The sequence below is a fragment of the Hippocampus zosterae genome, chromosome 1 (genome assembly GCF_025434085.1).
Source record: "Hippocampus zosterae strain Florida chromosome 1, ASM2543408v3, whole genome shotgun sequence".
Lineage (NCBI taxonomy): Eukaryota > Metazoa > Chordata > Actinopteri > Syngnathiformes > Syngnathidae > Hippocampus > Hippocampus zosterae.
This window is the reverse complement of record NC_067451.1, coordinates 34324207-34338590: the sequence shown is the minus strand read 5'-3', so window position 1 is coordinate 34338590 and position 14384 is coordinate 34324207. Positions and strand designations below refer to the sequence as shown.

Sequence of the window (14384 nt, the reverse complement as noted above, 5' to 3'; positions counted from 1 at the left end):
TGTAGTCTTCACTTTGAGATGAGATGTTCCCTCCCTCTCTGGAGGGAGTCTTCAATCACACCACAAAAAGAAAATCTAAATTTGTTACACGGAGGTTTTTGGGGTAAAAATAAAGTTTCAAGAGGTCAGGAATGTTGCTAAATATGGCAAAAAACAATTATTATTGTCACAACACCTTTGGCAGAGCCCCCAGTTGCTAGACTTTTTGTTAAGTAGAATTGGAAATGGAATTTATTTAATGTCTTTTCATTCAACTTTTGTAACATTTGGTATTGTACTGTCTCATACATTTTTTTTCCCAATAAATTATTTATCATCATAGCATCACATCAGGCGTGACTCCAAATCAGAGCCATAACTAAAGGGGTGACTATTTTTACTTTGTCTTAGTGACATTTAATTTGATGATACAGTGGGTTACGGTCTCAGTGACACCTCGGAATGCTTTTGGAAAATCTACTAGTGGCATTTTAAGCCCAGTCCAGTTAACATGATTTATTATATGAATAAAATTAGAGCAACTTGGAAATCGACCGGCTTTGTTGATTCAACTACAAAGCTTCTGCTCGATATTGGTGTTAATTTCATGCATGATGACTGATGCTAGATGCCAGTGGATTGGATAAGACAAACATTTGGGGTCTAAATCAAGGGATGTCACGTTGCGCAGTGGTGTTGGACCCCAAAAAGCAGGCAGGAGAGTAGCAAGGTGTATTTGAAGAAGTGTATTGATAAAACACAGAAAACTAAATCCTAAGCAAGCAAAGTCCAAAGTAGCAAACAAAAACCATGACTGAAGCTCAAAGCTATCAATAACAGAAACATGACAAACATGACAGCAGCAGAAAGCAACGATGACCCGACAATGAGTGGTCGGGCTGGGAGGCCTTTTAAAGCACTAATTGCCTAATGACCAACAGGTGTGCAGCTGCAGGAGGAGCCCTACAGTGCCACCTGTTGGTCCCAAACCGAATCATGACAAGGGAAGACTTCAGCAGCCCAGAAAAAAAAAAATCTGTTTTATTCTTGATTTATTGCTTTTCAGTGAATCCAACCTTAATGCTCGACTGTTTTTTGGGGCGTGGCGGTTTGATCTCTTCTCAGTAGGTATGTAGATTTGCTAATTCGACATATTTCATCCAGAGGTCAGTTGAAATCATTGTCTTCTACCTGGTGAATGAAATGCAGCTTTCGCATCAGGAATTGAGACTTCACCGCCACCACTGGATGGCACTGAGGTGCAAACCTTTTGAATGAAACAAATGGATGGGCTTTAAGAGTGAAGCAGCCGTACTTCACTCCCAGGCCCAGCGGAACTTCTTTTTCCCCCAACCCCAAGGCAAGAGGAAGTGATGCAGCCGCGGGATGACGCACGGCATCGCAGGCCAAAACGGAGACTGATCGTGCCTCATGCATGCCTCTTGTAGAATGAGGCACGTGGAAATCCACTGGGCGCATGCCTCCCTTCTTGTGGTCGACTCGGAATTCAGCAGCCTGGAGGTACAGATACAGACACAAACTTTGTGGTGTGGCGTGCACAGTTCTTGAGCGGAATTGCAATTACGCTGTGGTTCAACTCCAATAATAGCAACAAACACGGGAAAACGTCATTCAAATGTTATGATCGGCTCGACTGTACACGAGGAGTTTATGATGCCTGGAAATGACCAATTTCCCTACAAGATGGCGGACTTCCTGTTCATTATCAGGCATTGCCCTTTGAAGATGGCGCCGTCGTTGGCAGCCATCTGCAAGAGCTCTGCTTATTTTTTGTTGTTGCTTTGGCCTTTTGTGCATCGTGTGCTGTTCAGCGTTTTGGCCATGACATTCCTCAAAGGAGACGAATCTGTGCCTGATAGTTGCAACTTCTCTGCAGCGCACGTGTGCCAGCACTGATTTTGATGGGGGGGAATGTCGGTGCTATTTGAATGTCGCCTGTTTTTTGCACAGGTATTGGGCAGCATTTTTTTTCACTGCCTCGTTTTATTTTGCGGAGATGTCGGCGTTGTTGGACAGTCTGCTTTGGGGTGGCTGGATGGATGGCTGCTGGAGCTGAGGAGAGCGGACCATCGGCGTGGAGCGGATTTGGAACTGAGAGTCGGCGCTTTGTATTGAAGCGGATTTACGTGACAGGATTGACAGGAGAGGTGAACCGATCTTTCTTTTTTTCCATCAATGGACGCTACAGCTTCTTGTTTACTTTTCAACTTAGCTTGTAGCAGATGTGTGGGATGTCATGCACGTTTTGAGCATGACGTCTCTGACCTACTGGTGAAAGGACACTTTGATTCTCTCCTCTTTCATCTAGAACTGCTTCAAAGTACAAAGCGTATGCAGAGATAGTGACGATTGCGTGACTGTCCATGTCTTGTGTTATATGACCATATTTTGTTATTTTATGTTAACAATAAGCACTTTGTTACAGATGCAGCTGTTGTGACAAGTGTGACATATATAAAGATGTATTGCATTGTATTCTTGTCATATTTACTAATTTGGTGTGAATTGGTGCAACTAGTCTCGGGGATGGGGGTCGGTACACATTTGTCTTACATTTTAGTGGGTGCTTGTCCTAAATTATTTTTGTGTTTGCAAAATTTGGGGAGTTCTAGGTTCCAGTGATCTCCTGCCTATAAATGTTTCGCAATTGTACACAGCAGCATTTTTTTTTTTCTGTGCAACCTATTCTCAGTTATTTGCTGAAAAATTCTCTTGGTTTTTGTGCTGTTGCTGTAACACCATAAATTGCAGCAAAAATGCATTGGCTGCAAAGCGCTTGCTGAATAGGAAAGTAGTCATTGGTGTCAAGCCTGTATGTCAAAGTGATACATCTTAGACGGGAGACAAGCTTTGCATATCCAAGAGTAGCGTGGGTTGTAAGTGGAAGATAAAGAGTGTCTTCGCCAGATGTGCATTTACACGTGCCAAGCATTTAAGCCATGCCTTTTTAAGGGTAACATTGTAATATGAGTTTGAAATAATCTAAAACTTTTTGGGCATCATAGTTTGTGGTATTGGTGTGGTTAAAACTATTAACATTGGCACTTATTAAAAAAAAAATAGGGTGATGGCAAATAGCCTACCCAAGTTTTTTGTTTGTTTTTGTGGTGGTTTCTGTCCTTAGGGGATTTACTGTATTTTATTTTTGTTTTTTTAACCCCGGAGAACCCAAGAACCCTTTTCTTCTTTGGAAAATGATGAATTATACATTAAATAACTGCTTTATGTTCACTGAACACCAAAATATATGTTTTTTCAAATATTCTATGCATTAATCCTAATTTAGGATAAGGGCCAAATTTGACCCTTTGGGATTTAAGGGTAGCATTTGAAGAGCAGAATTTATAGGGGCCAAATTTGACCCTGTGGGTTCTCCAGGGTTGAAAAGGGAAAAATTGTGTTGAAAACCAAACAAATTGGAGGTCAATAAATGTCCTTTAATGGATGGTGTCCCACTCTCTGCTTGCCTGATATGGTAAAATCCTACTCTTTATTGACACTAAGTTTGACTTGTCACTGTCTTGACTCAGCGTGTTCATGGCTTTTATCTCCTCCTGGAATTTGTTTGAGCCTTGAATAGCTAATTAAGCGAGTACTTGTCCACTCTATCTATCTACAGTATTATTATTTTTTTATTCAAAGAATACAAGTGACTGCTTTGACTGCAGACCCACTTGACTGAACCTCATGACCTTACAATCTACAGAAATGTAGCAACACAAAGTGAGCCCGTTGGAGGACTGGCAAAGGATTCAAAGCAGCTAACCTCCATTGTTAGCACAGCTTGTAGCAACTAGTATCAATTAGGCTACAAAAGGCTCCGGCCAAAAACGTCACAGTTTGCATGCTTCTCCTCAGGCGTCCTGGATGTGTCAGCGTACGCGTCTCAAACGAGCAGGCATTCTTTTCAATGAATTCAAGGTGCGCATTATGCAACCTCATCTCACTCTGTTCGTTCAGTATGTCTTTTGGGAATGTGAGAAGCACCGTCAGAATGCCTCTACTCGCAAAGGCCCTGCCTGCATTTTTATAATTCCATTTTTGATACTCCCCGTAGCCTGTTGTTATTTCACAACACGAGGGAATATGTGAATCCTTGTTTATTAATTACGCAGAATGACGTCTGATTTAAAAGATACAGAAGTGGTACCTGAAATGGACTTATGGTGAAGAGTTTTCATTGCAGTTTGAATCGATTCATCATTGATTGTTCCATCAATTAATCAAGTAATCAGATGGATTTAAATCCAGTCAGTGGGTAGTTGGGAGTGGGTAGCACGACTTTAGAGATAGGAGACACGGTTTGAGTCCTGACTATGAACAGTAACCAATACAAGATGCTAATAGACTGTGAAATGGCCATGAGGAGTTGGACTATGAACAAAGGAGTTTTGGCGAGAACAGAATTGTCTGTGTAGATGTGTAACATGATGCCGGTGACATTTTATGTTGACTTAGGTGACTTTTTTTTTTCCCCCGGCTCAAAAGTAAATATGAAATGGTATACTATATATAGATAGATCTGCATGCACATTTCTGGACTGAGATGTCCGATGTTGTTCCCGGGATCTGTTGCAACCACATCTAGTTTGGCGGTCACTGCCCCGAGTGCTCCAACCACCACAGGCACGACTGTCACCTTTACCTTCCAGGCTCTCTCCAGCTCCTCTCTGAGCCATTGGTATTTCTCGAGTTTCTCGTGTTCCGTCTTTCTGATGATTCCATCATTTGGATCCGCTACATCCACTACAACGGATTTCCTCTGCCCTTTGTCTATGATCACGATATCTGGTTGGTTCGCCATTACCATCTTGTCAGTCTGGATCTGGAAGTCCCACAGGATCTTCGCGCTGTCATTCTCCACCATCTTCGTAGGTGGTATATATATATATATATATACTGTATATTCAGTCAAACCTCGGTTTTCATCCATAATCTGTTCCAGAAGGCTGTTCGAAAACCGAAACGACACTTTTTTAAAAATAAAAATGTTTACTGAACACGTCTGCTCACAATGGAAAGCAACACGAGGAAGCGTCACTTCTTCGTTTACCCGAGGTCCACCTCGTGGAAGGAAGGCGGGAGGAGTCAAATGGTGCATTCAAGTGTGCTCGGTTTGTTCGAGAACCGAAATTTGTTCGTCATCCGAGGCATAAAAAACTCGAAATATTTGGTCGAAAACCGAATTGGTCGAGAACCGAGATGTTCGAAAACCGAGGTTTGACTGTGTGTGTGTGTGTGTGTGTGTGTGTGTATATATATATATATATATATATATATATATATATATACAGTATATATATATATAAAATGTAGATGAGCAGCTGTACTCTGCCTCATATACTGCGGTGCCAGTAAACTTGTTGCCATGTACTTCGTGCCTTTTGTTGCCATGACGACTGAGGAGCCTCAACCCTGACTGCTTGCAAGAACAGAGTCCAGTATGAGAGCGAAAAATAAGTGAATGCTGCTACAGTAAAAGTTTTTTTCACTCATGGAGGCAGTACTTCAGAAACACACATTGAATGCAGCTGCGTTGGACGTTCGGATGTGTCGGTCCTTTAGGCAGTTTGATAGCTTAAAAGTGGTCTGCATCTTCACCCAGCCTTGCCAGTTAAGTCATGGGCAGGGAATGCTTGGAGTGGGTGGCTGTTATTATTTAATTTGACCTATTGTTACATAACTAGGGAGAAAAGGCTCGCTCACACTTCGTTAAAGAACTACTGTAGTGGGATTAAACACATGATCTGTGGACAGAAATTGGAACAACTTTTTCTGTTTATAAGTTTATAAATCAATTTTCCACTCTAAACGTCATGAAGTCATTTTCGAAAATCCCAAATGAAATATTTTCACAAGTATTCATTCATTCATTCATTTTCCGAACCGCTTTTATCCTCACTAGGGTCGCGGGGCTGGAGCCTATCCCAGCCGTCTTCGGGCAGTAGGCGGGGGACACCCTGAACCGATTGCCAGCCAATCGCAGGGCACACAGAGACGAACAACCATCCGCGCTCACACTCACACCTAGGGACAATTTTGAGTGTTCAATCAGCAAGTAATTAAAGAAAATACATTCAATAAAGCATGAAAAGGTCATTTCTAATGCGTAAATTTGACAAAGCAATCATTTTCCCGCAATGAGATCCTGGCGAGCGACATACCCGGAAGTGTGACGTCACTTGAAGACAACAAAAAGAGTCCAAAGCCAGTCAGAAATCGATTTGGAAAGTGACATATCAACCTTATCTGAGGGGCTCCAGCTGTTTGAAGAGTGGAGGTTGTTGGCAAGATGTATTTTGGATCATACATGTACGAGCCCGATGCTCAGGATGTGTAAAATGTTGTGACATGGAGTTGAGACGAGACCCATCGGGATTGGAGGAACGGTAAACTATATAGGCTGCGGTGATTTGCCTAGCGTTATTGTTTGCCGTGCTGTAAATTGCGCACGACGAGATTGCCTACTTGGTCCGTGTATTCCCGTGAGAAGTGAGAGCACGAGTCAGAGTGGATTGGTTTCCTACAGTGTCACTGCTAAGGTAGTTCTCAGCCACTCCACACATGATATGTGGAGAAATAGTAATTGTAAAAAGAGGATTCCATCCATGCATTCATGTAGTTTGAATGTTTTCGCACAGGGTTACACGTCTAATACTTTGGCTGTTGTGTTCGATTCAGACTTATTCATTGATTATGACACCTACCTTTTCTGCAAATCTGGTTGAGAAAACAGAGGTCTTCGAAGTGCTTGTAACAAGAGAACGCTCCTCGACTCCGGCGTAAAATTCATTCGCTTTGTGTGGACGACACTGTATGGTTCCAATTTTCTTGTCCATTAACGTGCCCTATTCTACTCTTTTGGCCGCTCAACCAAGTGTTTTCCTGAATGTGAACAGTGCATCGGCACACGGTGCCGAGGAATTTCGCCAAATAACTGGATCGCAATGGCAAAGAGCAGTGAACGGGACAACCAAGATTGCATTACAATGGCTGGCGGGCGACTCGACATTCTGTAAATGACGTCACTCGCCAGAGGTTGCTGAACAAAAGCATTTTCGTCATTGAACGTGTTGCTCTGCGTATAACTATGAACCTGGGTGCGGTGCGTTAAGAAAACGAACAAAATTATGCTTGAATTATCCATCCATCCATCCATGTTCTGATCCGCTTAATCCTCACAAGGGTCGCAGGGGGTGCTGGACCCTATCCCAGCCATCATCGGGCAGTAGGCGGGGGACCCTGAACCGGTTGCCAACCAATCGCAGGGCATGGACAGACGAACAACCATCCGCGCTCACACTCACACCTAGGGACAATTTGGAGTGATCCATGAACTTACCATGCGTGTTTTTGGAAAGTAGGAGGAAACCGGAGTACCCGGAGAAAACCCACGCAAGCCCGGGGAGAACATGCAAACTCCACACAGGGAGGCCGGAGCTGAACTCGAACCTGGTATCTCTGCACTGTGAGGTCGACGAGCTAACCACTGGACCACAGGGCCGCCTATGCTTGAAATAGTTTTAGTATTACTCAAAAGATGGTTGGCCAAATATACTTCATACATGACCTTTGAATCCCAATTAAGTACAGTCATACCTCGGTTTTTGACCATAATCCATTCCAGAAGGTGGTTCGAAAAGCGATTTGTTCGAAATCCGAAACTATTTTATGAGCCCGTGATTACACTATGCAGAAATAACATTTGCGTAAATCACAACAAACACGTCTGCTCACAATGAACGCTACTCAAAGAAGTGTCACTTCCTCGTGTAAGGAAGCCGAGAGGAGTCAATTGGCATATTCAGGTTTGCTCAGTTTCGTCAAAAACTGATTTTCGGTCGTAATATAAAGCGGAAAAATCTCGAATTTTCTGGTCGAAAACCGATTTGGTCAAAAACAGGGACGTTCGAAAACCGAGGCCTGACTGTAATTCGTATTTAAAGTCTGCAAGCATCTACATTGTTGTCCTCTTTTTTTTATTGACCTAAAAAGATAGTTGAGTCCTCATTTTAAAACATCTGTGCGTCTCATCCTGGAAAAACAGGCTGCACAACAGCAGGTGCTGTCAACATGTGTTAACACGACCTTATTATAATTCTGTGGTTCTGACATGTGGTCAGTACTGTAACGCTGCTAAGTGTTGTTGAGATGTTGCAGCGGACTGGAACACAACTTGCCGTTTGCCCTTCAAACACGGACACGCAGATGTGTTGGGTGGGGGTGGTCAGCGAATCCTTTTTGAATTACCGGCCAAGTTTACACTTTGGCGGCCCCCAGTGGCGGTGACGTCTTACTTTGATTTGCCCAACAGTGGAAACTCTGCAATCCAATAGCAGGGCGCCTTCCATTTGATTTTTCACATGAAAATGTACTCTCGGCATCCTAAAAGCTTTCGCAACCGTCCAGCCAATGTTTTGAGTGTCATGCTGGTATAAAAAGTATTTCGGTGAAAGTATATTGACAAAAAAGAACCCTCCTGTGGCCGGAAAAAAAAAAAAACGGTGCACGTGGTAATCTTTGATTGGCATTCGGATTATGAAGGTGTCTATGGGGAAACATTCTCGTCCCAAATCCACAGACTTCAATGGCGCTGTGCGGCTTGACGTGTCACACTTCAAGTGTGTGGTCTGTAAAAGCCCTCCGCCTCCGCTCCCGCACGCTCCCATCCCTCCCGTGTCGATTGTTTTGACCTTTGCTCAAAGGAAATAAGGCCGTCTGCGCTTGATGTGACAGGCAGGCGCATCACCTGGATACCAGCGAAAATAAACCAGCGAGAGAGGGAGAGAGAAAGAGGGGAACATTTCAGCTTCTCACAGAAGCTTTCAAAATGGAACAAAGGCTTTGCCCCGAGGGGGAAAAAAAGTGATCACGCTGGTATGTTTACATTAGCGCGAAGGGAAGCCGTCATCGGCCGACATTTTCTTCTGTTTCTGACTGGATTCAACTAATTCCCTCCATGCACGGGGTGTACATGCAAATGAAAAACTTTATACTTGGTGTTGTTAAACACATTGTCAGCATCTTTGAAAACAAAAACAAAAAAATACAAGCGGTAAATGTGCAGAAAATAATGTACTTATTGTAATGGCTTCATTTGAGATATGTGCCTTTAAGAGGCGGAGCCCGGTGGAGTGGCATTGGCCAGTCCGTGTGAGTGTCCGGGCGTGAACTGTGTTGACAGCAGCTCCTGTTTGAGGATGCTCCTTGTATATACACTGCCCTCCAAAACTATTGGCACCCCAGTAAAATGTGCATTTTCAGCCTCTAATAAATTCAGGCAGGGTTGTTTTTTTGTTTGTTTTTTTAATAATAAAGACCTCAAATTCAAAAGAGAGGAAAATCCAACCTTTAATTCAAGTGCATTTATTCAATGGGGTGGGGGGTTAATCCCACATTAAGAAATAATTATTTTATGTCAAATCATGTATGACACAATTATAAGCCCTGTGAATACTTTGTAACTCCCCCCTCCCCCATTGCCTAAAAAACAGCACCTAATCTTCTCCTACATTTCACAAGATGGGAGAATACAAAAAAGAGGGCTCTTCCATTATTCCTCTTTGAACAATCCCTCAAAATCATCCAGTGGCCAGGGTCCTCTCCTCTGCACGCTCCTCTTTAGCCCCCTCCACAGGTTTTCAATGGGGTTGAGGTCTGGGGACTGAGATGGCCATGGAAGGAGCCTGATTCTGTGTCTGGTAAACCACGTCTGCAATACACACACACACACACACACACACACACATGCATACTGTATCTCAAAGGCATGAAATAATTTTCTTATGGAATTGTATGCTTTTCTCGGAATTTGACGAGTCAGGTGGAAACTTAAATCTGCACTGCCACCCAAGAGTTGTACATTATCAAGGGGAAATATGATGAACTAGCTGGCCTGCGCTACGCTAACCTAGGAGAGTTCATCTCTCCGGCCCACATCCAAGTTTGCAAGATCATTTCGTCTGTTGCGAGGACAGCGTCAGAGGTCAACAGCAAAGTCATGACAAAGGCAAAGACACACGACGCCATGTACCTGCCACATACAATACGTGCAGATGTCACACGCGTTGACATTCAAACATTCCTGTGACACTTACATGCGACAATATGCTATTATTCTTTCTCACTCCAATCCGAAATTTCTGATTCACCATTCGTTTTTAACGGCCAATTCGCAACTCTATTTGAGTCCTTGCAGAATTGTGCTCAGCCCTATTGACAGCAGACAGTGTCCTTGTACAAACATTACTTGAAAGCATGGGGGGGATAAAATGGTGTGTGTGTGTGTGTGTGTGTGCGTGCGCGCGTGTGTGTGTGTGTGTGTCTGTTGGTCTCAAGATTTGGGAACACTTCAATGGAACAGGCATGTGGGGGGAATAGATGGAGAGCGACTTCATCATCACGTCTTCCCGTAAACTAAAGAAGAAAAAAAAAACCTCCCGGCACAGTAAAACACAGCCCAGTGGGTACAACAGCAATAGGAGCGCACGCTTGCGTATTAATACAGAAGAGGGAGGCACGCACACCTCGACAAGCGCCAACATGCGAGCGCATTACCTCGCCGGCTGCTATGGCAAAGATGTGAGGCACATTCCTCACAGCACAAACTCCCAGCTTTTCCCCCTCTCCAGAACTTTTTGAGGGTGACTCAAGTTTGGGGAAAGGGGAAGGGGTGGGGAGGGGGGTGCGTTTTGACTAACAAATCTGCGAAAGGAGGTCACAACTGCATGTCTCTGCATGTTGTGACGGGCGAGTTATGTTTTTCACCTTATTGGTGAGCATTAAAACACACAGATGTCAGCAGCGCAGGAATGCACAGGCATCGCCGTCCTATGGACATGCGCTAATGCAGAGATGGAATGACAACCGGTCCCTTTATTTCCAGAAGTCATGATTTTGAGCTGAAATCTTTTAAAAAATGGGGTTGTGAGCCGTTCCCACTGCAGATCAGGTTATTTCTTGGGGCAGCATAGTGCTGAGGTCCGGAGATCATATCCTTCCCATGTAGCGTTTGCATGTTTTTCGGAATGCTCCGTCAGCCTCCCGCAATCCAAAAACATGCATTTTAGATACATTTTACGTTTGTTGGCATAGGCTGCAGCGCACCCGCGAATCTAATGAGGATTAGCGTATAGAAAATCGCTGAGTGGAAAATGCAAGGCAGTGTGGTAGCAGAACTAGCCATCAACGACATCGACCGCGAGTTTTGGATTTAAGACAGATTTACGTTCCCTGAGGTGGCAACGTAACCCACATTTGGATGTAACATACTGTATCTGCAGTTTTAAAGTTAATGTTGGTTGTAAAGTTACAACGACAAAAAGACATTTCTGTAAAAATTGGAAAATTGTTAGCCTCATACCATATTTGCCATTTTGAACTTCTTTTCAAAAATATCGATGCACTTTCTCAAATTCTTTTTTTTCTTTATGTCTGTCTACATTTCCGGATAAAAGGTTGAATCGAGGTAACTAGACTCTTCTTGTTCTTGGGTTTTTTTCTTGTTTTCCAAAACTGACCTGACCATAGCCGGCACTTATGCTATGAGGCTAACAAAATGCTGGGTGAAAGTGCAGCGGCCCCTCGCTTCATAAACAAAATGGTTATCGGCAAAGTATCGGTTCAGTTCACAAGTGAAATCCTCTATGTCACGTTGCGAGGGGGTGGTGGACCCCAAAAAGCAGGAAAGCGGGAGAAGCTGGTTGTACTTGACGAATTGTATTATAACACAGAGAAACTAAATCCAGAAAAAACAAAGTCACGAAAACAAAAAGAATCCAAAGTAACAAACAAAAACCATAGCTGAAGCAAAAACCAGAAACAGTGACAGCAACAAACAATGAGTGGTCGGCAGGGAGTCCTTTTATACAGCTAATTACGTAACGACCAACAGGTGTGCAGCTGCAGGGAGAGCCCTACAGTGCCACCTGTTGGTCACAAACCGAAACATGACTCTCTGACACTATCTGTAAAATGTGTTTTGTTTTCTCCTGTCATACAGAAACGCGGCCCAAAAATGACATGGGCAATTATGCTAATTATGTAGGCTAATGACCTGTAGGCTAACAGAAGGCTAAATGATTCTTTCGTGGAAAGTCTTTTCATGATCAAATTCGAACCAGAACAGCTTTTTTTGTTTTGTCCGAAATTTCACGCAAAAGCCACATACCCCGACCCTGAACCTTTTGCAAGTAGTGTACAATATATGCATTTTGACATTATTTACACTCGGTCACTCAATATCATTTCATGAAGCGACCAAACACTGGATGCGCTGGCTTTGTCGAGACAAGATGATTAGTCTGTAATGCCTCGCATTTAATTTCCATTCCGATTTCTCCCACAAAAACAAAGCTTTGCCTAAACCGAAAGCATATTCATCTCATCTCAGTTTCCAAAGTCGCCCCGGGCACTACTTTTACCAGATATTTGAAAGACATAGCTCACTCCAAGAAGTCCGGCGCAACAAGGTAATTTGTCAGTCGCTGAACTTCAAAAAGCTCAAATCTGTAATGACTCGAAGCCCCCGAGCTCTGTGGAGCTCTTGTGCTCGTCGCATGTGGTCCCCCTTGATTGGAGCCCCGCTCTTAAGTCGATGAGATGACTGTTCATGCTTGCTTTGACGCGCGGCTAGTCGCTCAGTTCGTTCAAAGGAGACGCTCATTCAAATAATGCTTTATACCTTAAGATGGATTCATAAGATCGACAAAAAAAAAAAAAAAGCAAAGCATCATTTTAAATGCATCTCTGAATTTAAATACCCCAACACTTACTATGCTTACTCCCATGGCTCGATGTCATCATGATTTAAAATATCGAAACACTTACCGGAGAGGAGTGAGCATGGAGGAGGGCTATTTTATAAAAGAGCAAAACTGTCACGTTGTGCCTGAAGCGATAGAATGATCGCTTCGTGCACAACAAAATAAGGAAATGGATCCCCGAAATAGCAGACACAAAAGGAGATTTTGTCAGAGAACAAAAGGAGTCTTTAATAACGAACACAAAATACCCGACAGGGAGAATAACAAAAAACCCTGGTCAAAATAAGGACCAGAGATAGAATAAAGAGAACAACAGAAAACGCTTGCGGAAAACAAATGGCAAGGAAGGTCTGATTAGTCAATTATATAAATTTCATATGCAAGAGGAACAATGGCGCGTAATAACAGCCACAAGGCTAAGAGGCAACGAATAATCTGAATAGGAATTTGAGCGAGAGAGTATTGGCGCGGCGTGGAATTCTCCGGCAGTGAGTAGACTGCCAGAGCGTCCCAATAAAGGCATAGTAATCACTCACAAATGAGTAACAGGTGTGCAGGCGGCGGAGAGAAAGCCCGCCCCCTGCTGGCAAACACGGGACGTGACAAAAACAAGGCCCACACATCATCATCATGCATTTCCTGACCAGCTACAACACTCGGCCGAGCTTTTGCTTGATTTATGGCCTCGCTTGGTTGCCTCAGCTACTCCTGCATTGACCCTTCTAATGTGTCGATTTTTTTTCAACTCAAACATTAGAATTTGTTCAACAAAAGACTATGTACACCTTCCATAGCTCTTCCAAACTTGCTGGCACCGCCTGCAGATTGTTTTTATTTAAAAAAAAAGGCTTCAGATCACTTTTTAGAAAAATCCCGCCTTGCGTCACACCTGAGCTACACACAAAATGTCAGCCAAGTACAACTACAACTAGAATCAGTGTTTAATTGTTAAGTTAATTGAGTCGAGAACGGACCTCATCCAAGAGCCAATTTGAATTTGGACGTACGACACACCTGCAGATCTGGATCACGACCAAATGATAAGCGGTCTCTTTATCACCATTTGGGTCATGTGCTCTTTATTAAAAGGAAAGTGCGGGGTGGGGGTGGTAAATTTCCATTTGGTATCTCCTAAGAGTCATGGGAAGAAAATGTTGCATTCATCTTGAAGCTACAGAATACAACAACCAAAATTCTCCGGCCCGCTCCACAAAACTGTGGATGACTGTTGGACTTTTGTCCATTATTTTACAAAAACGCTCAATATGATCCATCCATCCATCCATCCATCCATCTTCTACCGCTTATCCGGGGCCGGGTCGCGGGGGCAACAGCTTTAGCAGGGAAGCCCAGACTTCCCTCTCCCTAGCTACTTCTTCCAGCTCTCCCCGGGGGATCCCGAGGCGTTCCCAGGCCAGCTGTGTGACATAGTCTCTCCAGCGTGTCCTGGGTCTTCCTCGGGGTCTCCTCCCGGTGGGACATGCCCGGAACACCTCACCAGGGAGGCGTTCAGGAGGCATCCGAATCAGATGCCCAAGCCACCTCATCTGGCTCCTCTCGATGTGGAGGAGAAGCGGCTCGACTCGGAGCCCCTCCCGGATGACCGAGCTTCTCACCTTA

At 43.8% G+C, this 14384-nt stretch overlaps 1 protein-coding gene across 1 annotated transcript in view; it reads left to right on the top strand.

Moving 5' to 3' along the window:
- The window catches only part of fgf24 (fibroblast growth factor 24), a 231495-nt gene that overhangs the window by 186015 nt on the left and 31096 nt on the right, over positions 1-14384 (top strand). The window lies entirely within an intron of this gene.